This window comes from Mesoplodon bidens (assembly GCF_964165515.1).
Source record: "Mesoplodon bidens genome assembly, contig: HAP1_SCAFFOLD_148, whole genome shotgun sequence".
In the NCBI taxonomy this organism is placed as follows: domain Eukaryota; kingdom Metazoa; phylum Chordata; class Mammalia; order Artiodactyla; family Ziphiidae; genus Mesoplodon; species Mesoplodon bidens.
In genome coordinates this window covers 1,161,260-1,188,246 of record NW_027671355.1, presented here as the reverse complement: position 1 = coordinate 1,188,246, position 26,987 = coordinate 1,161,260, and positions in this window count along the sequence as shown.

Here is a 26,987-nt window from a genome sequence, read left to right as displayed (position 1 = left end):
TGAAAGACACATATTGTATGATAACACTTATAGGTGTTACGTAAAAATTGATACCAGGGCAGATATTTCCATGGAGAAGGGCAATCACAGATTCATTAAACAAACTTATGGTTCACCAATGGAAAGGTGTGAGGATTGGATTCATTACGATATTGGGGTTAACAGACAGATACAAACACAGGTGAAATATATAATCACCAAAGACCTACGGAATACCAAGAGAAGACTACTCAACATTCTGTCATAACGTACATGGGAAAAGGATCCCAGGAAGAACAGACATATGTATATGTGTAAAAGAAACACATCTTGCACACCAAAAAGAAGCCAAACGTTGTAATCAAACTTGCTGTAATAAAAAATAAAAAAATTAAATTCAAAACACAAACAAGAAGTAGTGAGACAAACTTAACGGCTTTCTCCTGGCCCATTCCCTTCTAAATTCCAATCTAGAACGTGAATTCCATTGAGGCTCTGCTGCCCTAGTAACCAGATTTGGTAAGGGAGAACTGCTGCCACCTTGTGGCCGTTTCACACAACAGCAGCTTTAATCCCAGCGCTAATGGTCAGTGGATATTCAAAATCATGACAGGCCTGTAAATGACACCTGCCCTGAAAACAAATCCTGGGGTCATATATCGACCAAAAAATTCAAAAGACGTCCATATTTCAAAATGACAGTTTCAAGAGGCATATTTTACGCACATTAGTGTTCTGCTTCTTTTGCTTTCTTTCTTTCTTGGTTAAAAAAACGGGAATGGAAAAAGGCAACCCTCAGAATGGGCGAAAACGTTCGCAAAAGAATCAATGGACAAAGGTTTAATCTCCAATATATATAAACAGCTCATGCAGCTTAATATGAATAAAACAAACAACCCAATACAAAAATGGGCAGAAGATCTAAATAGACGTTTCTTCCAAGAAGACACAGAGATGGCCAAGACGCACATGAAAAGCTGCTCAACATCACTAATTATTAGAGAAATGCAAATCAAAACTACAATGAGGTATGACCTCACTCCTGTTAGAATCGGGATCATCAGAAAATCTACAAACAACAAATTCTGGGGAGGGTGTGGACAAAAGGAACCCTCTTCCGCTATTGGTGGGCAAGTAAATTGATACAGTCACTATGGAGAACAGTATGGAGGTTCCTTTAAAAAACTAAAAAGAGAATTACCATAGGATCCAGCAATCCCACTTCTGGGCATATACCCAGAGAAAACCATAAATCACAAAGACACATTCACCACAATGTTCATTGCAGCACTATTGACAATAGACAGGTAATGGAAGCAACCTACATGCCCACAGACAGACGAATGGATAAAGATGTGGTACATATGTAAAATGGAATATTACTCAGCCATAAAAAGGAATGAACCTGGGTCATTTGTAGAGAAGTCGATGGATCTAGAGACTGTGATACAGAGGGAAGTAAGTCAGAAAGAGAAAAACAAATATTGTATATTAATGCATATATGTGGAACCTAGAAAAATGGTACAAATGAACTAGTTTGCAGGGCAGAAATAGAGACAGAGGTAGAGAACAAACGTATGGACACCAAGTGGGGGAAGCCATGGGGTGGTGGTGGTGGGATGAGTTAGGAGATTGGGATTCACCTGTATACATGAATATGCATGAAATAGATAACTAAGAATAACCTGCTGTATAAAAAATAAATAAAATTAAATTTCAAAATTTTTAAAAATAAAATTTAAAAATAAAACAGAAAAAGTTCTTCCATTCACACAGATGTATTTATATGAATGAATTATTTCCATGCTTATATCAATAAATACATAAAAGAGGAATAAAATCTAACTCGAACCAAAAAAAAAAAAAACGGAACCTAACAGTTATAGAGAGAAAAATCCTACCAAGGCACTTGCTCCAGCGGTAAACAATTCTGAAATTGGTCAGAGGTGGGGAATCATCTCTCATACAGCCAGCAGCCCCGCCCCCCACGCAAGGAGCGTCCTCATCGCAAAGCTGGGGGACCGTGCCGAGGCCTTAGTGAGTAAACGTGAGCTGAGCCCCAGGCCAGCTGCTGTTGAAATTTTCCCTCCCTTCCTAGGTAAAACACCTGAATATGTACAAGGGCTTGAAAACCTAGAGGAAGGGCCGTGGAGCCACACCAGCGACAGCACGATGGCCAACTTGGTGCCTGCAGGCCAGCCAGGATGGTCCTGGCCCCGGGCGCTCTTCTGGAAGCTTTCCATTTCCCTGCCTGAGATATCCCTCCTGTCCCGGCCCCCACTCCTCTTTTTCCTTCCTCACCTCAGCCCGGAGAGAAATTCCAGTGGAAGTTATGGGTGACACATCCTCTTCTTTACAGGTGGCAGCCTGGCAACTCCTGCAGAAAGTCCAGCAGAGCCCCACTCACACCGGGCCACCCACAAAGCCGTGGACCCTCCCACCCTCCCACCAGCACAGCCCCGAGACTGCTGACGGGGCAGAGAATATGGAGTCAGGCACAGCTGCAGGGGCTATTGCTGCCTGGAGTGCTGTTTATATTGACCTCAACCCAGGCACACCTGGGGAGGGCTTGCCGGCAGGGTCAGGCTGCCCAGGTCAGCTAATCCTCAGCCCTCAGGGAATCACATTGCAGAAAACGGACCTCGCTAAGACAGAATATTAGCCAAGGAAAAAAAGGACACAATGCCATTTGCAGCACCGTAGATGAGTCTAGAGGTAATCACGTGACTTGTAGTAAGTCAGAAAGTGAAAGACACATATCGTATGATATCACTTATAGGTGTTACCTAAAAATTGATCCCAGGGCAGATATTTCCATGGAGAAGGGCAATCACAGATTCATTAAACAAACTTATGTTTCACCAATGGAAAGTTGTGAGGATTGGATTCATTACGATATTGGGGTTAACAGACAGATACAAATACAGGTGAAATATATAATCACCAAAGACCTACGGAATACCAAGAGAAGACTACTCAACATTCTGTCACAACGTACATGGGAAAAGGATCCCAGGAAGAACAGACATATGTATATGTGTAAAAGAAACACATCTTGCACACCAAAAAGAAGCCAAACGTTGTAATCAAACTTGCTGTAATAAAAAATAAAAAAATTAAATTCAAAACACAAACAAGAAGTAGTGAGACAAACTTAACGGCTTTCTCCTGGCCCATTCCCTTCTAAATTCCAATCTAGAACGTGAATTCCATTGAGGCTCTGCTGCCCTAGTAACCAGATTTGGTAAGGGAGAACTGCTGCCACCTTGTGGCCGTTTCACACAACAGCAGCTTTAATCCCAGCGCTAATGGTCAGTGGATATTCAAAATCATGACAGGCCTGTAAATGACACCTGCCCTGAAAACAAATCCTGGGGTCATATATCGACCAAAAAATTCAAAAGACGACCATATTTCAAAATGACAGTTTCAAGAGGCATATTTTACGCACATTAGTGTTCTGCTTCTTTTGCTTTCTTTCTTTCTTGGTTAAAAAAACGGGAATGGAAAAAGGCAACCCTCAGAATGGGCGAAAACGTTCGCAAAAGAATCAATGGACAAAGGTTTAATCTCCAATATATATAAACAGCTCATGCAGCTTAATATGAATAAAACAAACAACCCAATACAAAAATGGGCAGAAGATCTAAATAGACGTTTCTTCCAAGAAGACACAGAGATGGCCAAGACGCACATGAAAAGCTGCTCAACATCACTAATTATTAGAGAAATGCAAATCAAAACTACAATGAGGTATGACCTCACTCCTGTTAGAATCGGGATCATCAGAAAATCTACAAACAACAAATTCTGGGGAGGGTGTGGACAAAAGGAACCCTCTTCCGCTATTGGTGGGCATGTAAATTGATACAGTCACTATGGAGAACAGTATGGAGGTTCCTTTAAAAAACTAAAAAGAGAAATACCATAGGATCCAGCAATCCCACTTCTGGGCATATACCCAGAGAAAACCATAAATCACAAAGACACATTCACCACAATGTTCATTGCAGCACTATTGACAATAGCCAGGTAAAGGAAGCAACCTAAATGCCCACAGACAGACGAATGGATAAAGATGTGGTACATATATAAAATGGAATATTACTCAGCCATAAAAAGGAATGAACCTGGGTCATTTGTAGAGAAGTCGATGGATCTAGAGACTGTGATACAGAGGGAAGTAAGTCAGAAAGAGAAAAACAAATATTGTATATTAATGCATATATGTGGAACCTAGAAAAATGGTACAAATGAACTAGTTTGCAGGGCAGAAATAGAGACAGAGGTAGAGAACAAACGTATGGACACCAAGTGGGGGAAGCCATGGGGTGGTGGTGGTGGGATGAGTTGGGAGATTGGGATTGACCTGTATATATGTATATGCATGAAATAGATAACTAAGAATAACCTGCTGTATAAAATAATAAATAAAATTAAATTTCAAAATTTTTAAAAATAAAATTTAAAAATAAAACAGAAAAAAGTTCTTCCATTCACACAGATGTATTTATATGAATGAATTATTTCCATGCTTATATCAATAAATACATAAAAGAGGATTAAAATCTAACTCGAACCAAAAAAAAAAAAACGGAACCTAACAGTTATACAGAGGAAAATCCTACCAAGGCACTTGCTCCAGCGGTAAACAATTCTGAAATTGGTCAGAGGTGGGGAATCATCTCTCATACAGCCAGCAGCCCCACCCCCAAGCAAGGAGCGTCCTCTTCGCAAAGCTCAGGGACCGTGCCGAGGCCTCTGTGAGTAAACGTGAGCTGAGCCCCAGGCGAGTTGCTGTTGAAATTTTCCCTCCCTTCCTAGGTAAAACACCTGAATATGTACAAGGGCTTGAAAACCTAGAGGAAGGGACGTGGAGCCACACCAGCGACAGCACGCTGGCCAACTTGGTGCCTGCAGGCCAGTCAGGTTGGACCTGGCCCCGGGCGCTCTTCTGGAAGCTTTCCATTTACCTGCCTGAGATACCCCTCCTGTCCCGGCCCCCACTCCTTTTTTTCCTTCCTCACCTGAGCCCGGAGAGTAATTCCAGTGGAAGTTATGGGTGACACATCCTCTTCTTTACAGGTGGCAGCCTGGCAACTCCTGCAGAAAGTCCAGCAGAGCCCCACTCACACTGGGCCACCCACAAAGCCGTGGACCCTCACACCCTTCCACCAGCACAGCCCCGAGACTGCTGACGGGGCAGAGAATATGGAGTCAGGCACAGCTGCAGGGGCTATTGCTGCCTGGAGTGCTGTTTATATTGACCTCAACCCAGGCACACCTGGGGAGGGCTTGCCGGCAGGGTCAGGCTGCCCAGGTCAGCTAATCCTCAGCCCTCAGGGAATCACATTGCAGAAAATGGACCTCGCTAAGACAGAATATTAGCCAAGGAAAAAAAGGACACAATGCCATTTGAAGCACCGTAGATGAGTCTAGAGGTAATCACGTGACTTGTAGTAAGTCAGAAACTGAAAGACACATATCGTATGATATCACTTATAGGTGTTACCTAAAAATTGATACCAGGGCAGATATTTCCATGGAGAAGGGCAATCACAGATTCATTAAACAAACTTATGGTTCACCAATGGAAAGGTGTGAGGATTGGATTCATTACGATATTGGGGTTAACAGACAGATACAAACACAGGTGAAATATATAATCACCAAAGACCTACGGAATACCAAGAGAAGACTACTCAACATTCTGTCATAACGTACATGGGAAAAGGATCCCAGGAAGAACAGACATATGTATATGTGTAAAAGAAACACATCTTGCACACCAAAAAGAAGCCAAACGTTGTAATCAAACTTGCTGTAATAAAAAATAAAAAAATTAAATTCAAAACACAAACAAGAAATAGTGAGACAAACTTAACGGCTTTCTCCTGGCCCATTCCCTTCTAAATTCCAATCTAGAACGTGAATTCCATTGAGGCTCTGCTGCCCTAGTAACCAGATGTGGTAAGGGAGAACTGCTGCCACCTTGTGGCCGTTTCACACAACAGCAGCTTTAATCCCACCGCTAATGGTCAGTGGATATTCAAAATCATGACAGGCCTGTAAATGACACCTGCCCTGAAAACAAATCCTGGGGTCATATATCGACCAAAAAATTCAAAAGACGACCATATTTCAAAATGACAGTTTCAAGAGGCATATTTTACGCACATTAGTGTTCTGCTTCTTTTGCTTTCTTTCTTTCTTGGTTAAAAAAACGGGAATGGAAAAAGGCAACCCTCAGAATGGGCGAAAACGTTCGCAAAAGAATCAATGGACAAAGGTTTAATCTCCAATATATATAAACAGCTCATGCAGCTTAATATTAATAAAACAAACAACCCAATACAAAAATGGGCAGAAGATCTAAATAGACGTTTCTTCAAAGAAGACACAGAGATGGCCAAGACGCACATGAAAAGCTGCTCAACATCACTAATTATTAGAGAAATGCAAATCAAAACTACAATGAGGTATGACCTCACTCCTGTTAGAATCGGGATCATCAGAAAATCTACAAACAACAAATTCTGGGGAGGGTGTGGACAAAAGGAACCCTCTTCCGCTATTGGTGGGCATGTAAATTGATACAGTCACTATGGAGAACAGTATGGAGGTTCCTTTAAAAAACTAAAAAGAGAATTACCATAGGATCCAGCAATCCCACTTCTGGGCATATACCCAGAGAAAACCATAAATCACAAAGACACATTCACCACAATGTTCATTGCAGCACTATTGACAATAGCCAGGTAAAGGAAGCAACCTAAATGCCCACAGACAGACGAATGGATAAAGATGTGGTACATATGTAAAATGGTATATTACTCAGCCATAAAAAGGAATGAACCTGGGTCATTTGTAGAAAGTCGATGGATCTAGAGACTGTCATACAGAGGGAAGTAAGTCAGAAAGAGAAAAACAAATATTGTATATTAATGCATATATGTGGAACCTAGAAAAATGGTACAAATGAACTAGTTTGCAGGGCAGAAATAGAGACAGAGGTAGAGAACAAACGTATGGACACCAAGTGGGGGAAGCCATGGGGTGGTGGTGGTGGGATGAGTTGGGAGATTGGGATTGACCTGTATACATGTATATGCATGAAATAGATAACTAAGAATAAACTGCTGTATAAAAAAAATAAATAAAATTAAATTTCAAAATATTTAAAAATAAAATTTAAAAATAAAACAGAAAAAATTTCTTCCATTCACACAGATGTATTTATATGAATGAATTATTTCCATGCTTATATCAATAAATACATAAAAGAGGAATAAAATCTAACTCGAACCAAAAAAAAAAAAAAAGGAACCTAACAGTTATACAGAGGAAAATCCTACCAAGGCACATGCTCCAGCGGTAAACAATTCTGAAATTGGTCAGAGGTGGGGAATCATCTCTCATACAGCCAGCAGCCCCGCCCCCCACGCAAGGAGCGTCCTCATCGCAAAGTTGGGGGACCGTGCCGAGGCCTCTGTGAGTAAACGTGAGCTGAGCCCCAGGCCAGCTGCTGTTGAAATTTTCCCTCCCTTCCTAGGTAAAACACCTGAGTATGTACAAGGGCTTGAAAACCTAGAGGAAGGGACGTGGAGCCACACCAGCGACAGCACGCTGGCCAACTTGGTGCCTGCAGGCCAGCCAGGATGGTCCTGGCCCCGGGCGCTCTTCGGGAAGCTTTCCATTTCCCTGCCTGAGATACCCCTCCTGTCCCGGCCCCCACTCCTTTTTTTCCTTCCTCACCTCAGCCCGGAGAGAAATTCCAGTGGAAGTTATGGGTGACACATCCTCTTCTTTACAGGTGGCAGCCTGGCAACTCCTGCAGAAAGTCCAGCAGAGCCCCACTCACACCGGGCCACCCACAAAGCCGTGGACCCTCACACCCTCCCACCAGCACAGCCCCGAGACTGCTGACGGGGCAGAGAATATGGAGTCAGGCACAGCTGCAGGGGCTATTGCTGCCAGGAGTGCTGTTTATATTGACCTCAACCCAGGCACACCTCGGGAGGGCTTGCCGGCAGGGTCAGGCTGCCCAGGTCAGCTAATCCTCAGCACTCAGGGCATCACATTGCAGAAAACGGACCTCGCTAAGACAGAATATTAGCCAAGGAAAAAAAGGACACAATGCCATTTGCAGCACCGTAGATGAGTCTAGAGGTAATCACGTGACTTGTAGTAAGTCAGAAACTGAAAGACACATATTGTATGATAACACTTATAGGTGTTACGTAAAAATTGATACCAGGGCAGATATTTCCATGGAGAAGAGCAATCACAGATTCATTAAACAAACTTATGGTTCACCAATGGAAAGGTGTGAGGATTGGATTCATTACGATATTGGGGTTAATAGACAGATACAAACACAGGTGAAATATATAATCACCAAAGACCTACGGAATACCAAGAGAAGACTACTCAATATTCTGTCATAACGTACATGGGAAAAGGATCCCAGGAAGAACAGACATATGTATATGTGTAAAATAAACACATCTTGCACTCCAAAAACAAGCCAAACGTTGTAATCAAATTTGCTGTAATAAAAAATTGAAAAATTAAATTCAAAACACAAACAAGAAGTAGTGAGACAAACTTAACGGCTTTCTCCTGGCCCATTCCCTTCTAAATTCCAATCTAGAACGTGAATTCCATTGAGGCTCTGCTGCCCTAGTAACCAGATTTGGTAAGGGAGAACTGCTGCCACCTTGTGGCCGTTTCACACAACAGCAGCTTTAATCCCAGCGCTAATGGTCAGTGGATATTCAAAATCAAGACAGGCCTGTAAATGACACCTGCCCTGAAAACAAATCCTGGGGTCATATATCGACCAAAAAATTCAAAAGACGTCCATATTTCAAAATGACAGTTTCAAGAGGCATATTTTACGCACATTAGTGTTCTGCTTCTTTTGCTTTCTTTCTTTCTTGGTTAAAAAAACGGGAATGGAAAAAGGCAACCCTCAGAATGGGCGAAAACGTTCGCCAAAGAATCAATGGACAAAGCATTAATCTCCAATATATATAAACAGCTCATGCAGCTTAATATGAATAAAACAAACAACCCAATACAAAAATGGGCAGAAGATCTAAATAGACGTTTCTTCCAAGAAGACACAGAGATGGCCAAGGCGCACATGAAAAGCTGCTCAACATCACTAATTATTAGAGAAATGCAAATCAAAACTACAATGAGGTATGACCTCACTCCTGTTAGAATCGGGATCATCAGAAAATCTACAAACAACAAATTCTGGGGAGGGTGTGGACAAAAGGAACCCTCTTCCGCTATTGGTGGGCATGTAAATTGATACAGTCACTATGGAGAACAGTATGGAGGTTCCTTTAAAAAACTAAAAAGAGAATTACCATAGGATCCAGCAATCCCACTTCTGGGCATATACCCAGAGAAAACCATAAATCACAAAGACACATTCACCACAATGTTCATTGCAGCACTATTTACAATAGCCAGGTAATGGAAGCAACCTAAATGCCCACAGACAGACGAATGGATAAAGATGTGGTACATATATAAAATGGAATATTACTCAGCCATAAAAAGGAATGAACCTGGGTCATTTGTAGAGAAGTCGATGGATCTAGAGACTGTGATACACAGGGAAGTAAGTCAGAAAGAGAAAAACAAATATTGTATATTAATGCATATATGTGGAACCTAGAAAAATGGTACAAATGAACTAGTTTGCAGGGCAGAAATAGAGACAGAGGTAGAGAACAAACGTATGGACACCAAGTGGGGGAAGCCATGGGGTGGTGGTGGTGGGATGATTTGGGAGATTGGGATTGACCTGTATACATGTATATGCCTGAAATAGATAACTAATAATATCCTACTGTATAAAAAATAAATAAAACTAAATTTCAAAATTTTTAAAAATAAAATTTAAAAATAAAACAGAAAAAAGTTCTTCCATTCACACAGATGTATTTATATGAATGAATTATTTCCATGCTTATATCAATAAATACATAAAAGAGGAATAAAATCTAACTCGAACCAAAAAAAAAAAACCGGAACCTAACAGTTATACAGAGGAAAACCCTACCAAGGCACTTGCTCCAGCGGTAAACAATTCTGAAATTGGTCAGAGGTGGGGAATCATCTCTCATACAGCCAGCAGCCCCGCCCCCCACGCAAGGAGCGTCCTCATCGCAAAGCTGGGGGACCGTGCCGAGGCCTCTGTGAGTAAACGTGAGCTGAGCCCCAGGCCAGCTGCTGTTGAAATTTTCCCTCCCTTCCCAAGTAAAACACCAGAATATGTACAAGGGCTTGAAAACCTAGAGGAAGGGACGTGGAGCCACACCAGCGACAGCATGCTGGCCAACTTGGTGCCTGCAGGCCAGCCAGGATGGTCCTGGCCCCGGGCGCTCTTCTGGAAGCTTTCCATTTCCCTGCCTGAGATACCCCTCCTGTCCCGGCCCCCACTCCTTTTTTTCCTTCCTCACCTCAGCCCGGAGAGAAATTCCAGTGGAAGTTATGGGTGACACATCCTCTTCTTTACAGGTGGCAGCCTGGCAACTCCTTCAGAAAGTCCAGCAGAGCCCCACTCACACCGGGCCACCCACAAAGCCGTGGACCCACACACCCTCCCACCAGCACAGCCCCGAGACTACTGATGGGGCAGAGAATATGGAGTCAGGCACAGCTGCAGGGGCTATTGCTGCCTGGAGTGCTGTTTATATTGACCTCAACCCAGGCACACCTGGGGAGGGCTTGCCGGCAGGGTCAGGCTGCCCAGGTCAGCTAATCCTCAGCCCTCAGGGAATCACATTGCAGAAAATGGACCTCGCTAAGACAGAATATTAGCCAAGGAAAAAAAGGACACAATGCCATTTGCAGCACCGTAGATGAGTCTAGAGGTAATCACGTGACTTGTAGTAAGTCAGAAACTGAAAGACACATATCGTATGATATCACTTATAGGTGTTACCTACAAATTGATCCCAGGGCAGATATTTCCATGGAGAAGGGCAATCACAGATTCATTAAACAAACTTATGGTTCACCAATGGAAAGGTGTGAGGATTGGATTCATTACGATATTGGGGTTAACAGACAGATACAAACACAGGTGAAATTTATAATCACCAAAGACTTACGGAATACCAAGAGAAGACTACTCAACATTCTGTCATAACGTACATGGGAAAAGGATCCCAGGAAGAACAGACATATGTATATGTGTAAAAGAAACACAACTTGCACACCAAAAACAAGCCAAACGTTGTAATCAAACTTGCTGTAATAAAAAATTAAAAAAATTAAATTCAAAAGACGAACAAGAAGTAGTGAGACAAACTTGAGGGGCTTTCTCCTGGCCCATTCCGTTCTAAATTCCAATCTAGAACGTGAATTCCATTGAGGCTCTGCTGCCCTAGTAACCAGATTTGGTAAGGGAGAAATGCTGCCACCTTGTGGCCGTTTCACACAACAGCAGCTTTAATCCCAGTGCTAATGGTCAGTGGATATTCAAAATCATGACAGGCCTGTAAATGACACCTGCCCTGAAAACAAATCCTGGGGTCATATATCGACCAAAAAATTCAAAAGACGTCCATATTTCAAAATGACAGTTTCAAGAGGCATATTTTACGCACATTAGTGTTCTGCTTCTTTTGCTTTCTTTCTTTCTTGGTTAAAAAAACGGGAATGGAAAAAGGCAACCCTCAGAATGGGCGAAAACGTTCACAAAAGAATCAATGGACAAAGGTTTAATCTCCACTATATATAAACAGCTCATGCAGCTTAATATTAATAAAACAAACAACCCAATACAAAAATGGGCAGAAGATCTAAATAGACGTTTCTTCCAACAAGACACAGTGATGGCCAAGACGCACATGAAAAGCTGCTCAACATCACTAATTATTAGAGAAATGCAAATCAAAACTACAATGAGGTATGACCTCACTCCTGTTAGAATCGGGATCATCAGAAAATCTACAAACAACAAATTCTGGGGAGGGTGTGGACAAAAGGAACCCTCTTCCGCTATTGGTGGGCATGTAAATTGATACAGTCACTATGGAGAACAGTATGGAGGTTCCTTTAAAAAACTAAAAAGAGAATTACCATAGGATCCAGCAATCCCACTTCTGGGCATATACCCAGAGAAAACCATAAATCACAAAGACACATTCACCACAATGTTCATTGCAGCACTATTTACAATAGCCAGGTAAAGGAAGCAACCTAAATGCCCACAGACAGACGAATGGATAAAGATGTGGTACATATATAAAATGGAATATTACTCAGCCATAAAAAGGAATGAACCTGGGTCATTTGTAGAGAAGTCGATGGATCTAGAGACTGGCATACAGAGGGAAGTAAGTCAGAAAGAGAAAAACAAATATTGTATATTAATGCATATATGTGGAACCTAGAAAAATGGTACAAATGAACTAGTTTGCAGGGCAGAAATAGAGACAGAGGTAGAGAACAAACGTATGGACACCAAGTGGGGGAAGCCATGTGGTGGTGGTGGTGGGATGAGTTGGGAGATTGGGATTGACCTGTATACATGTATATGCATGAAATAGATAACTAAGAATAACCTGCTGTATAAAAAATAAATAAAATTAAATTTCAAAATTTTTAAAAATAAAATTTAAAAATAAAACAGAAAAAGTTCTTCCATTCACACAGATGTATTTATATGAATGAATTATTTCCATGCTTATATCAATAAATACATAAAAGAGGAATAAAATCTAACTCGAACCAAAAAAAAAAAAAAAACGGAACCTAACAGTTATACAGAGGAAAATCCTAGCAAGGCACTTGCTCCAGCGGTAAACAATTCTGAAATTGGTCAGAGGTGGGGAATCATCTCTCATACAGCCAGCAGCCCCGCCCCCCACGCAAGGAGCATCCTCATCGCAAAGCTGGGGGACCGTGCCGAGGCCTCTGTGAGTAAACGTGAGCTGAGCCCCAGGCCAGCTGCTGTTGAAATTTTCCCCCCCTTCCCAGGTAAAACACCTGAATATGTACAAGGGCTTGAAAACCTAGAGGAAGGGCCGTGGAGCCACACCAGCGACAGTACGCTGGCCAACTTGGTGCCTGCAGGCCAGCCAGGATGGTCCTGGCCCCGGGCGCTCTTCTGGAAGCTTTCCATTTCCCTGCCTGAGATATCCCTCCTGTCCCGGCACCCACTCCTCTTTTTCCTTCCTCACCTCAGCCCGGAGAGAAATTCCAGTGGAAGTTATGGGTGACACATCCTCTTCTTTACAGGTGGCAGCCTGGCAACTCCTGCAGAAAGTCCAGCAGAGCCCCACTCACACCGGGCCACCCACAAAGCCGTGGACCCTCACACCCTCCCACCAGCACAGCCCCGAGACTGCTGACGGGGCAGAGAATATGGAGTCAGGCACAGCTGCAGGGGCTATTGCTGCCTGGAGTGCTGTTTATATTGACCTCAACCCAGGCACACCTGGGGAGGGCTTGCCGGCAGGGTCAGGCTGCCCAGGTCAGCTAATCCTCAGCCCTCAGGGAATCACATTGCAGAAAACGGACCTCGCTAAGACAGAATATTAGCCAAGGAAAAAAAGGACACAATGCCATTTGCAGCACCGTAGATGAGTCTAGAGGTAATCACGTGACTTGTAGTAAGTCAGAAACTGAAAGACACATATTGCATGATATCACTTATAGGTGTTACGTAAAAATTGATACCAGGGCAGATATTTCCATGGAGAAGAGCAATCACAGATTCATTAAACAAACTTATGGTTCACCAATGGAAAGGTGTGAGGATTGGATTCATTACGATATTGGGGTTAATAGACAGATACAAACACAGGTGAAATATATAATCACCAAAGACCTACGGAATACCAAGAGAAGAGTACTCAATATTCTGTCATAACGTACATGGGAAAAGGATCCCAGGAAGAACAGACATATGTATATGTGTAAAGAAACACATCTTGCACTCCAAAAACAAGCCCAACGTTGTAATCAAATTTGCTGTAATAAAAAATTGAAAAATTAAATTCAAAACACAAACAAGAAGTAGTGAGACAAACTTAACGGCTTTCTCCTGGCCCATTCCCTTCTAAATTCCAATCTAGAACGTGAATTCCATTGAGGCTCTGCTGCCCTAGTAACCAGATTTGGTAAGGGAGAACTGCTGCCACCTTGTGGCCGTTTCACACAACAGCAGCTTTAATCCCAGCACTAATGGTCAGTGGATATTCAAAATCATGACAGGCCTGTAAATGACACCTGCCCTGAAAACAAATCCTGGGGTCATATATCGACCAAAAAATTCAAAAGACGTCCATATTTCAAAATGACAGTTTCAAGAGGCATATTTTACGCACATTAGTGTTCTGCTTCTTTTGCTTTCTTTCTTTCTTGGTTAAAAAAACGGGAATGGAAAAAGGCAACCCTCAGAATGGGCGAAAACGTTCGCCAAAGAATCAATGGACAAAGGTTTAATCTCCAATATATATAAACAGCTCATGCAGCTTAATATGAATAAAACAAACAACCCAATACAAAAATGGGAAGAAGATCTAAATAGACGTTTCTTCAAAGAAGACACAGAGATGGCCAAGACGCACATGAAAAGCTGCTCAACATCACTAATTATTAGAGAAATGCAAATCAAAACTACAATGAGGTATGACCTCACTCCTGTTAGAATCGGGATCATCAGAAAATCTACAAACAACAAATTCTGGGGAGGGTGTGGACAAAAGGAACCCTCTTCCGCTATTGGTGGGCATGTAAATTGATACAGTCACTATGGAGAACAGTATGGAGGTTCCTTTAAAAAACTAAAAAGAGAATTACCATAGGATCCAGCAATCCCACTTCTGGGCATATACCCAGAGAAAACCATAAATCACAAAGACACATTCACCACAATGTTCATTGCAGCACTATTGACAATAGCCAGGTAAAGGAAGCAACCTAAATGCCCACAGACAGACGAATGGATAAAGATGTGGTACATATATAAAATGGAATATTACTGAGCCATAAAAAGGAATGAACCTGGGTCATTTGTAGAGAAGTCGATGGATCTAGAGACTGTGATACAGAGGGAAGTAAGTCAGAAAGAGAAAAACAAATATTGTATATTAATGCATATATGTGGAACCTAGAAAAATGGTACAAATGAACTAGTTTGCAGGGCAGAAATAGAGACAGAGGTAGAGAACAAACGTATGGACACCAAGTGGGGGAAGCCATGGGGTGGTGGTGGTGGGATGATTTGGGAGATTGGGATTGACCTGTATACATGTATATGCATGAAATAGATAACTAATAATATCCTACTGTATAAAAAATAAATAAAATTAAATTTCAAAATTTTTAAAAATAAAATTTAAAAATAAAACAGAAAAAAGTTCTTCCATTCACACAGATGTATTTATATGAAAGAATTATTTCCATGCTTATATCAATAAATACATAAAAGAGGAATAAAATCTAACTCGAACCAAAAAAAAAAAAACCGGAACCTAACAGTTATACAGAGGAAAACCCTACCAAGGCACTTGCTCCAGCGGTAAACAATTCTGAAATTGGTCAGAGGTGGGGAATCATCTCTCATACAGCCAGCAGCCCCGCCCCCCACGCAAGGAGCGTCCTCATCGCAAAGCTGGGGGACCGTGCCGAGGCCTCTGTGAGTAAACGTGAGCTGAGCCCCAGGCCAGCTGCTGTTGAAATTTTCCCTCCCTTCCCAAGTAAAACACCAGAATATGTACAAGGGCTTGAAAACCTAGAGGAAGGGACGTGGAGCCACACCAGCGACAGCACGCTGGCCAACTTGGTGCCTGCAGGCCAGTCAGGTTGGACCTGTCCCCGGGCGCTCTTCTGGAAGCTTTCCATTTACCTGCCTGAGATACCCCTCCTGTCCCGGCCCCCACTCCTTTTTTTCCTTCCTCACCTGAGCCCGGAGAGTAATTCCAGTGGAAGTTATGGGTGACACATCCTCTTCTTTACAGGTGGCAGCCTGGCAACTCCTGCAGAAAGTCCAGCAGAGCCCCACTCACACTGGGCCACCCACAAAGCCGTGGACCCTCACACCCTTCCACCAGCACAGCCCCGAGACTGCTGACGGGGCAGAGAATATGGAGTCAGGCACAGCTGCAGGGGCTATTGCTGCCTGGAGTGCTGTTTATATTGACCTCAACCCAGGCACACCTGGGGAGGGCTTGCCGGCAGGGTCAGGCTGCCCAGGTCAGCTAATCCTCAGCCCTCAGGGAATCACATTGCAGAAAATGGACCTCGCTAAGACAGAATATTAGCCAAGGAAAAAAAGGACACAATGCCATTTGAAGCACCGTAGATGAGTCTAGAGGTAATCACGTGACTTGTAGTAAGTCAGAAACTGAAAGACACATATCGTATGATATCACTTATAGGTGTTACCTAAAAATTGATACCAGGGCAGATATTTCCATGGAGAAGGGCAATCACAGATTCATTAAACAAACTTATGGTTCACCAATGGAAAGGTGTGAGGATTGGATTCATTACGATATTGGGGTTAACAGACAGATACAAACACAGGTGAAATATATAATCACCAAAGACCTACGGAATACCAAGAGAAGACTACTCAACATTCTGTCATAACGTACATGGGAAAAGGATCCCAGGAAGAACAGACATATGTATATGTGTAAAAGAAACACATCTTGCACACCAAAAAGAAGCCAAACGTTGTAATCAAACTTGCTGTAATAAAAAATAAAAAAATTAAATTCAAAACACAAACAAGAAATAGTGAGACAAACTTAACGGCTTTCTCCTGGCCCATTCCCTTCTAAATTCCAATCTAGAACGTGAATTCCATTGAGGCTCTGCTGCCCTAGTAACCAGATGTGGTAAGGGAGAACTGCTGCCACCTTGTGGCCGTTTCACACAACAGCAGCTTTAATCCCACCGCTAATGGTCAGTGGATATTCAAAATCATGACAGGCCTGTAAATGACACCTGCCCTGAAAACAAATCCTGGGGTCATATATCGACCAAAAAATTCAAAAGACGACCATATTTCAAAATGACAGTTTCAAGAGGCATATTTTACGCACATTAGTGTTCTGCTTCTTTTGCTTTCTTTCTTTCTTGGTTAAAAAAACGGGAATGGAAAAAGGCAACCCTCAGAATGGGCGAAAACGTTCGCAAAAGAATCAATGGACAAAGGTTTAATCTCCAATATATATAAACAGCTCATGCAGCTTAATATTAATAAAACAAACAACCCAATACAAAAATGGGCAGAAGATCTAAATAGACGTTTCTTCAAAGAAGACACAGAGATGGCCAAGACGCACATGAAAAGCTGCTCAACATCACTAATTATTAGAGAAATGCAAATCAAAACTACAATGAGGTATGACCTCACTCCTGTTAGAATCGGGATCATCAGAAAATCTACAAACAACAAATTCTGGGGAGGGTGTGGACAAAAGGAACCCTCTTCCGCTATTGGTGGGCATGTAAATTGATACAGTCACTATGGAGAACAGTATGGAGGTTCCTTTAAAAAACTAAAAAGAGAATTACCATAGGATCCAGCAATCCCACTTCTGGGCATATACCCAGAGAAAACCATAAATCACAAAGACACATTCACCACAATGTTCATTGCAGCACTATTGACAATAGCCAGGTAAAGGAAGCAACCTAAATGCCCACAGACAGACGAATGGATAAAGATGTGGTACATATGTAAAATGGTATATTACTCAGCCATAAAAAGGAATGAACCTGGGTCATTTGTAGAAAGTCGATGGATCTAGAGACTGTGATACAGAGGGAAGTAAGTCAGAAAGAGAAAAACAAATATTGTATATTAATGCATATATGTGGAACCTAGAAAAATGGTACAAATGAACTAGTTTGCAGGGCAGAAATAGAGACAGAGGTAGAGAACAAACGTATGGACACCAAGTGGGGGAAGCCATGGGGTGGTGGTGGTGGGATGAGTTGGGAGATTGGGATTGACCTGTATACATGTATATGCATGAAATAGATAACTAAGAATAAACTGCTGTATAAAAAAAATAAATAAAATTAAATTTCAAAATATTTAAAAATAAAATTTAAAAATAAAACAGAAAAAATTTCTTCCATTCACACAGATGTATTTATATGAATGAATTATTTCCATGCTTATATCAATAAATACATAAAAGAGGAATAAAATCTAACTCGAACCAAAAAAAAAAAAAAAGGAACCTAACAGTTATACAGAGGAAAATCCTACCAAGGCACATGCTCCAGCGGTAAACAATTCTGAAATTGGTCAGAGGTGGGGAATCATCTCTCATACAGCCAGCAGCCCCGCCCCCCACGCAAGGAGCGTCCTCATCGCAAAGTTGGGGGACCGTGCCGAGGCCTCTGTGAGTAAACGTGAGCTGAGCCCCAGGCCAGCTGCTGTTGAAATTTTCCCTCCCTTCCTAGGTAAAACACCTGAGTATGTACAAGGGCTTGAAAACCTAGGGGAAGGGACGTGGAGCCACACCAGCGACAGCACGCTGGCCAACTTGGTGCCTGCAGGCCAGCCAGGATGGTCCTGGCCCCGGGCGCTCTTCGGGAAGCTTTCCATTTCCCTGCCTGAGATACCCCTCCTGTCCCGGCCCCCACTCCTTTTTTTCCTTCCTCACCTCAGCCCGGAGAGAAATTCCAGTGGAAGTTATGGGTGACACATCCTCTTCTTTACAGGTGGCAGCCTGGCAACTCCTGCAGAAAGTCCAGCAGAGCCCCACTCACACCGGGCCACCCACAAAGCCGTGGACCCTCACACCCTCCCACCAGCACAGCCCCGAGACTGCTGACGGGGCAGAGAATATGGAGTCAGGCACAGCTGCAGGGGCTATTGCTGCCAGGAGTGCTGTTTATATTGACCTCAACCCAGGCACACCTCGGGAGGGCTTGCCGGCAGGGTCAGGCTGCCCAGGTCAGCTAATCCTCAGCACTCAGGGCATCACATTGCAGAAAACGGACCTCGCTAAGACAGAATATTAGCCAAGGAAAAAAAGGACACAATGCCATTTGCAGCACCGTAGATGAGTCTAGAGGTAATCACGTGACTTGTAGTAAGTCAGAAACTGAAAGACACATATTGTATGATAACACTTATAGGTGTTACGTAAAAATTGATACCAGGGCAGATATTTCCATGGAGAAGAGCAATCACAGATTCATTAAACAAACTTATGGTTCACCAATGGAAAGGTGTGAGGATTGGATTCATTACGATATTGGGGTTAATAGACAGATACAAACACAGGTGAAATATATAATCACCAAAGACCTACGGAATACCAAGAGAAGACTACTCAATATTCTGTCATAACGTACATGGGAAAAGGATCCCAGGAAGAACAGACATATGTATATGTGTAAAATAAACACATCTTGCACTCCAAAAACAAGCCAAACGTTGTAATCAAATTTGCTGTAATAAAAAATTGAAAAATTAAATTCAAAACACAAACAAGAAGTAGTGAGACAAACTTAACGGCTTTCTCCTGGCCCATTCCCTTCTAAATTCCAATCTAGAACGTGAATTCCATTGAGGCTCTGCTGCCCTAGTAACCAGATTTGGTAAGGGAGAACTGCTGCCACCTTGTGGCCGTTTCACACAACAGCAGCTTTAATCCCAGCGCTAATGGTCAGTGGATATTCAAAATCAAGACAGGCCTGTAAATGACACCTGCCCTGAAAACAAATCCTGGGGTCATATATCGACCAAAAAATTCAAAAGACGTCCATATTTCAAAATGACAGTTTCAAGAGGCATATTTTACGCACATTAGTGTTCTGCTTCTTTTGCTTTCTTTCTTTCTTGGTTAAAAAAACGGGAATGGAAAAAGGCAACCCTCAGAATGGGCGAAAACGTTCGCCAAAGAATCAATGGACAAAGCATTAATCTCCAATATATATAAACAGCTCATGCAGCTTAATATGAATAAAACAAACAACCCAATACAAAAATGGGCAGAAGATCTAAATAGACGTTTCTTCCAAGAAGACACAGAGATGGCCAAGGCGCACATGAAAAGCTGCTCAACATCACTAATTATTAGAGAAATGCAAATCAAAACTACAATGAGGTATGACCTCACTCCTGTTAGAATCGGGATCATCAGAAAATCTACAAACAACAAATTCTGGGGAGGGTGTGGACAAAAGGAACCCTCTTCCGCTATTGGTGGGCATGTAAATTGATACAGTCACTATGGAGAACAGTATGGAGGTTCCTTTAAAAAACTAAAAAGAGAATTACCATAGGATCCAGCAATCCCACTTCTGGGCATATACCCAGAGAAAACCATAAATCACAAAGACACATTCACCACAATGTTCATTGCAGCACTATTTACAATAGCCAGGTAATGGAAGCAACCTAAATGCCCACAGACAGACGAATGGATAAAGATGTGGTACATATATAAAATGGAATATTACTCAGCCATAAAAAGGAATGAACCTGGGTCATTTGTAGAGAAGTCGATGGATCTAGAGACTGTGATACACAGGGAAGTAAGTCAGAAAGAGAAAAACAAATATTGTATATTAATGCATATATGTGGAACCTAGAAAAATGGTACAAATGAACTAGTTTGCAGGGCAGAAATAGAGACAGAGGTAGAGAACAAACGTATGGACACCAAGTGGGGGAAGCCATGGGGTGGTGGTGGTGGGATGATTTGGGAGATTGGGATTGACCTGTATACATGTATATGCCTGAAATAGATAACTAATAATATCCTACTGTATAAAAAATAAATAAAACTAAATTTCAAAATTTTTAAAAATAAAATTTAAAAATAAAACAGAAAAAAGTTCTTCCATTCACACAGATGTATTTATATGAATGAATTATTTCCATGCTTATATCAATAAATACATAAAAGAGGAATAAAATCTAACTCGAACCAAAAAAAAAAAACCGGAACCTAACAGTTATACAGAGGAAAACCCTACCAAGGCACTTGCTCCAGCGGTAAACAATTCTGAAATTGGTCAGAGGTGGGGAATCATCTCTCATACAGCCAGCAGCCCCGCCCCCCACGCAAGGAGCGTCCTCATCGCAAAGCTGGGGGACCGTGCCGAGGCCTCTGTGAGTAAACGTGAGCTGAGCCCCAGGCCAGCTGCTGTTGAAATTTTCCCTCCCTTCCCAAGTAAAACACCAGAATATGTACAAGGGCTTGAAAACCTAGAGGAAGGGACGTGGAGCCACACCAGCGACAGCATGCTGGCCAACTTGGTGCCTGCAGGCCAGCCAGGATGGTCCTGGCCCCGGGCGCTCTTCTGGAAGCTTTCCATTTCCCTGCCTGAGATACCCCTCCTGTCCCGGCCCCCACTCCTTTTTTTCCTTCCTCACCTCAGCCCGGAGAGAAATTCCAGTGGAAGTTATGGGTGACACATCCTCTTCTTTACAGGTGGCAGCCTGGCAACTCCTTCAGAAAGTCCAGCAGAGCCCCACTCACACCGGGCCACCCACAAAGCCGTGGACCCACACACCCTCCCACCAGCACAGCCCCGAGACTACTGATGGGGCAGAGAATATGGAGTCAGGCACAGCTGCAGGGGCTATTGCTGCCTGGAGTGCTGTTTATATTGACCTCAACCCAGGCACACCTGGGGAGGGCTTGCCGGCAGGGTCAGGCTGCCCAGGTCAGCTAATCCTCAGCCCTCAGGGAATCACATTGCAGAAAATGGACCTCGCTAAGACAGAATATTAGCCAAGGAAAAAAAGGACACAATGCCATTTGCAGCACCGTAGATGAGTCTAGAGGTAATCACGTGACTTGTAGTAAGTCAGAAACTGAAAGACACATATCGTATGATATCACTTATAGGTGTTACCTACAAATTGATCCCAGGGCAGATATTTCCATGGAGAAGGGCAATCACAGATTCATTAAACAAACTTATGGTTCACCAATGGAAAGGTGTGAGGATTGGATTCATTACGATATTGGGGTTAACAGACAGATACAAACACAGGTGAAATTTATAATCACCAAAGACTTACGGAATACCAAGAGAAGACTACTCAACATTCTGTCATAACGTACATGGGAAAAGGATCCCAGGAAGAACAGACATATGTATATGTGTAAAAGAAACACAACTTGCACACCAAAAACAAGCCAAACGTTGTAATCAAACTTGCTGTAATAAAAAATTAAAAAAATTAAATTCAAAAGACGAACAAGAAGTAGTGAGACAAACTTGAGGGGCTTTCTCCTGGCCCATTCCGTTCTAAATTCCAATCTAGAACGTGAATTCCATTGAGGCTCTGCTGCCCTAGTAACCAGATTTGGTAAGGGAGAAATGCTGCCACCTTGTGGCCGTTTCACACAACAGCAGCTTTAATCCCAGTGCTAATGGTCAGTGGATATTCAAAATCATGACAGGCCTGTAAATGACACCTGCCCTGAAAACAAATCCTGGGGTCATATATCGACCAAAAAATTCAAAAGACGTCCATATTTCAAAATGACAGTTTCAAGAGGCATATTTTACGCACATTAGTGTTCTGCTTCTTTTGCTTTCTTTCTTTCTTGGTTAAAAAAACGGGAATGGAAAAAGGCAACCCTCAGAATGGGCGAAAACGTTCACAAAAGAATCAATGGACAAAGGTTTAATCTCCACTATATATAAACAGCTCATGCAGCTTAATATTAATAAAACAAACAACCCAATACAAAAATGGGCAGAAGATCTAAATAGACGTTTCTTCCAACAAGACACAGTGATGGCCAAGACGCACATGAAAAGCTGCTCAACATCACTAATTATTAGAGAAATGCAAATCAAAACTACAATGAGGTATGACCTCACTCCTGTTAGAATCGGGATCATCAGAAAATCTACAAACAACAAATTCTGGGGAGGGTGTGGACAAAAGGAACCCTCTTCCGCTATTGGTGGGCATGTAAATTGATACAGTCACTATGGAGAACAGTATGGAGGTTCCTTTAAAAAACTAAAAAGAGAATTACCATAGGATCCAGCAATCCCACTTCTGGGCATATACCCAGAGAAAACCATAAATCACAAAGACACATTCACCACAATGTTCATTGCAGCACTATTTACAATAGCCAGGTAAAGGAAGCAACCTAAATGCCCACAGACAGACGAATGGATAAAGATGTGGTACATATATAAAATGGAATATTACTCAGCCATAAAAAGGAATGAACCTGGGTCATTTGTAGAGAAGTCGATGGATCTAGAGACTGGCATACAGAGGGAAGTAAGTCAGAAAGAGAAAAACAAATATTGTATATTAATGCATATATGTGGAACCTAGAAAAATGGTACAAATGAACTAGTTTGCAGGGCAGAAATAGAGACAGAGGTAGAGAACAAACGTATGGACACCAAGTGGGGGAAGCCATGTGGTGGTGGTGGTGGGATGAGTTGGGAGATTGGGATTGACCTGTATACATGTATATGCATGAAATAGATAACTAAGAATAACCTGCTGTATAAAAAATAAATAAAATTAAATTTCAAAATTTTTAAAAATAAAATTTAAAAATAAAACAGAAAAAGTTCTTCCATTCACACAGATGTATTTATATGAATGAATTATTTCCATGCTTATATCAATAAATACATAAAAGAGGAATAAAATCTAACTCGAACCAAAAAAAAAAAAAAAACGGAACCTAACAGTTATACAGAGGAAAATCCTAGCAAGGCACTTGCTCCAGCGGTAAACAATTCTGAAATTGGTCAGAGGTGGGGAATCATCTCTCATACAGCCAGCAGCCCCGCCCCCCACGCAAGGAGCATCCTCATCGCAAAGCTGGGGGACCGTGCCGAGGCCTCTGTGAGTAAACGTGAGCTGAGCCCCAGGCCAGCTGCTGTTGAAATTTTCCCCCCCTTCCCAGGTAAAACACCTGAATATGTACAAGGGCTTGAAAACCTAGAGGAAGGGCCGTGGAGCCACACCAGCGACAGTACGCTGGCCAACTTGGTGCCTGCAGGCCAGCCAGGATGGTCCTGGCCCCGGGCGCTCTTCTGGAAGCTTTCCATTTCCCTGCCTGAGATATCCCTCCTGTCCCGGCACCCACTCCTCTTTTTCCTTCCTCACCTCAGCCCGGAGAGAAATTCCAGTGGAAGTTATGGGTGACACATCCTCTTCTTTACAGGTGGCAGCCTGGCAACTCCTGCAGAAAGTCCAGCAGAGCCCCACTCACACCGGGCCACCCACAAAGCCGTGGACCCTCACACCCTCCCACCAGCACAGCCCCGAGACTGCTGACGGGGCAGAGAATATGGAGTCAGGCACAGCTGCAGGGGCTATTGCTGCCTGGAGTGCTGTTTATATTGACCTCAACCCAGGCACACCTGGGGAGGGCTTGCCGGCAGGGTCAGGCTGCCCAGGTCAGCTAATCCTCAGCCCTCAGGGAATCACATTGCAGAAAACGGACCTCGCTAAGACAGAATATTAGCCAAGGAAAAAAAGGACACAATGCCATTTGCAGCACCGTAGATGAGTCTAGAGGTAATCACGTGACTTGTAGTAAGTCAGAAACTGAAAGACACATATTGCATGATATCACTTATAGGTGTTACGTAAAAATTGATACCAGGGCAGATATTTCCATGGAGAAGAGCAATCACAGATTCATTAAACAAACTTATGGTTCACCAATGGAAAGGTGTGAGGATTGGATTCATTACGATATTGGGGTTAATAGACAGATACAAACACAGGTGAAATATATAATCACCAAAGACCTACGGAATACCAAGAGAAGAGTACTCAATATTCTGTCATAACGTACATGGGAAAAGGATCCCAGGAAGAACAGACATATGTATATGTGTAAAGAAACACATCTTGCACTCCAAAAACAAGCCCAACGTTGTAATCAAATTTGCTGTAATAAAAAATTGAAAAATTAAATTCAAAACACAAACAAGAAGTAGTGAGACAAACTTAACGGCTTTCTCCTGGCCCATTCCCTTCTAAATTCCAATCTAGAACGTGAATTCCATTGAGGCTCTGCTGCCCTAGTAACCAGATTTGGTAAGGGAGAACTGCTGCCACCTTGTGGCCGTTTCACACAACAGCAGCTTTAATCCCAGCACTAATGGTCAGTGGATATTCAAAATCATGACAGGCCTGTAAATGACACCTGCCCTGAAAACAAATCCTGGGGTCATATATCGACCAAAAAATTCAAAAGACGTCCATATTTCAAAATGACAGTTTCAAGAGGCATATTTTACGCACATTAGTGTTCTGCTTCTTTTGCTTTCTTTCTTTCTTGGTTAAAAAAACGGGAATGGAAAAAGGCAACCCTCAGAATGGGCGAAAACGTTCGCCAAAGAATCAATGGACAAAGGTTTAATCTCCAATATATATAAACAGCTCATGCAGCTTAATATGAATAAAACAAACAACCCAATACAAAAATGGGAAGAAGATCTAAATAGACGTTTCTTCAAAGAAGACACAGAGATGGCCAAGACGCACATGAAAAGCTGCTCAACATCACTAATTATTAGAGAAATGCAAATCAAAACTACAATGAGGTATGACCTCACTCCTGTTAGAATCGGGATCATCAGAAAATCTACAAACAACAAATTCTGGGGAGGGTGTGGACAAAAGGAACCCTCTTCCGCTATTGGTGGGCATGTAAATTGATACAGTCACTATGGAGAACAGTATGGAGGTTCCTTTAAAAAACTAAAAAGAGAATTACCATAGGATCCAGCAATCCCACTTCTGGGCATATACCCAGAGAAAACCATAAATCACAAAGACACATTCACCACAATGTTCATTGCAGCACTATTGACAATAGCCAGGTAAAGGAAGCAACCTAAATGCCCACAGACAGACGAATGGATAAAGATGTGGTACATATATAAAATGGAATATTACTGAGCCATAAAAAGGAATGAACCTGGGTCATTTGTAGAGAAGTCGATGGATCTAGAGACTGTGATACAGAGGGAAGTAAGTCAGAAAGAGAAAAACAAATATTGTATATTAATGCATATATGTGGAACCTAGAAAAATGGTACAAATGAACTAGTTTGCAGGGCAGAAATAGAGACAGAGGTAGAGAACAAACGTATGGACACCAAGTGGGGGAAGCCATGGGGTGGTGGTGGTGGGATGATTTGGGAGATTGGGATTGACCTGTATACATGTATATGCATGAAATAGATAACTAATAATATCCTACTGTATAAAAAATAAATAAAATTAAATTTCAAAATTTTTAAAAATAAAATTTAAAAATAAAACAGAAAAAAGTTCTTCCATTCACACAGATGTATTTATATGAAAGAATTATTTCCATGCTTATATCAATAAATACATAAAAGAGGAATAAAATCTAACTCGAACCAAAAAAAAAAAAACCGGAACCTAACAGTTATACAGAGGAAAACCCTACCAAGGCACTTGCTCCAGCGGTAAACAATTCTGAAATTGGTCAGAGGTGGGGAATCATCTCTCATACAGCCAGCAGCCCCGCCCCCCACGCAAGGAGCGTCCTCATCGCAAAGCTGGGGGACCGTGCCGAGGCCTCTGTGAGTAAACGTGAGCTGAGCCCCAGGCCAGCTGCTGTTGAAATTTTCCCTCCCTTCCCAAGTAAAACACCAGAATATGTACAAGGGCTTGAAAACCTAGAGGAAGGGACGTGGAGCCACACCAGCGACAGCATGCTGGCCAACTTGGTGCCTGCAGGCCAGCCAGGATGGTCCTGGCCCCGGGCGCTCTTCTGGAAGCTTTCCATTTCCCTGCCTGAGATACCCCTCCTGTCCCGGCCCACACTCCTTTTTTTCCTTCCTCACCAAAGCCCGGAGAGAAATTCCAGTGGAAGTTATGGGTGACACATCCTCTTCTTTACAGGTGGCAGCCTGGCAACTCCTGCAGAAAGTCCAGCAGAGCCCCACTCACACCGGGCCACCCACAAAGCCGTGGACCCTCACACCCTCCCACCAGCACAGCCCC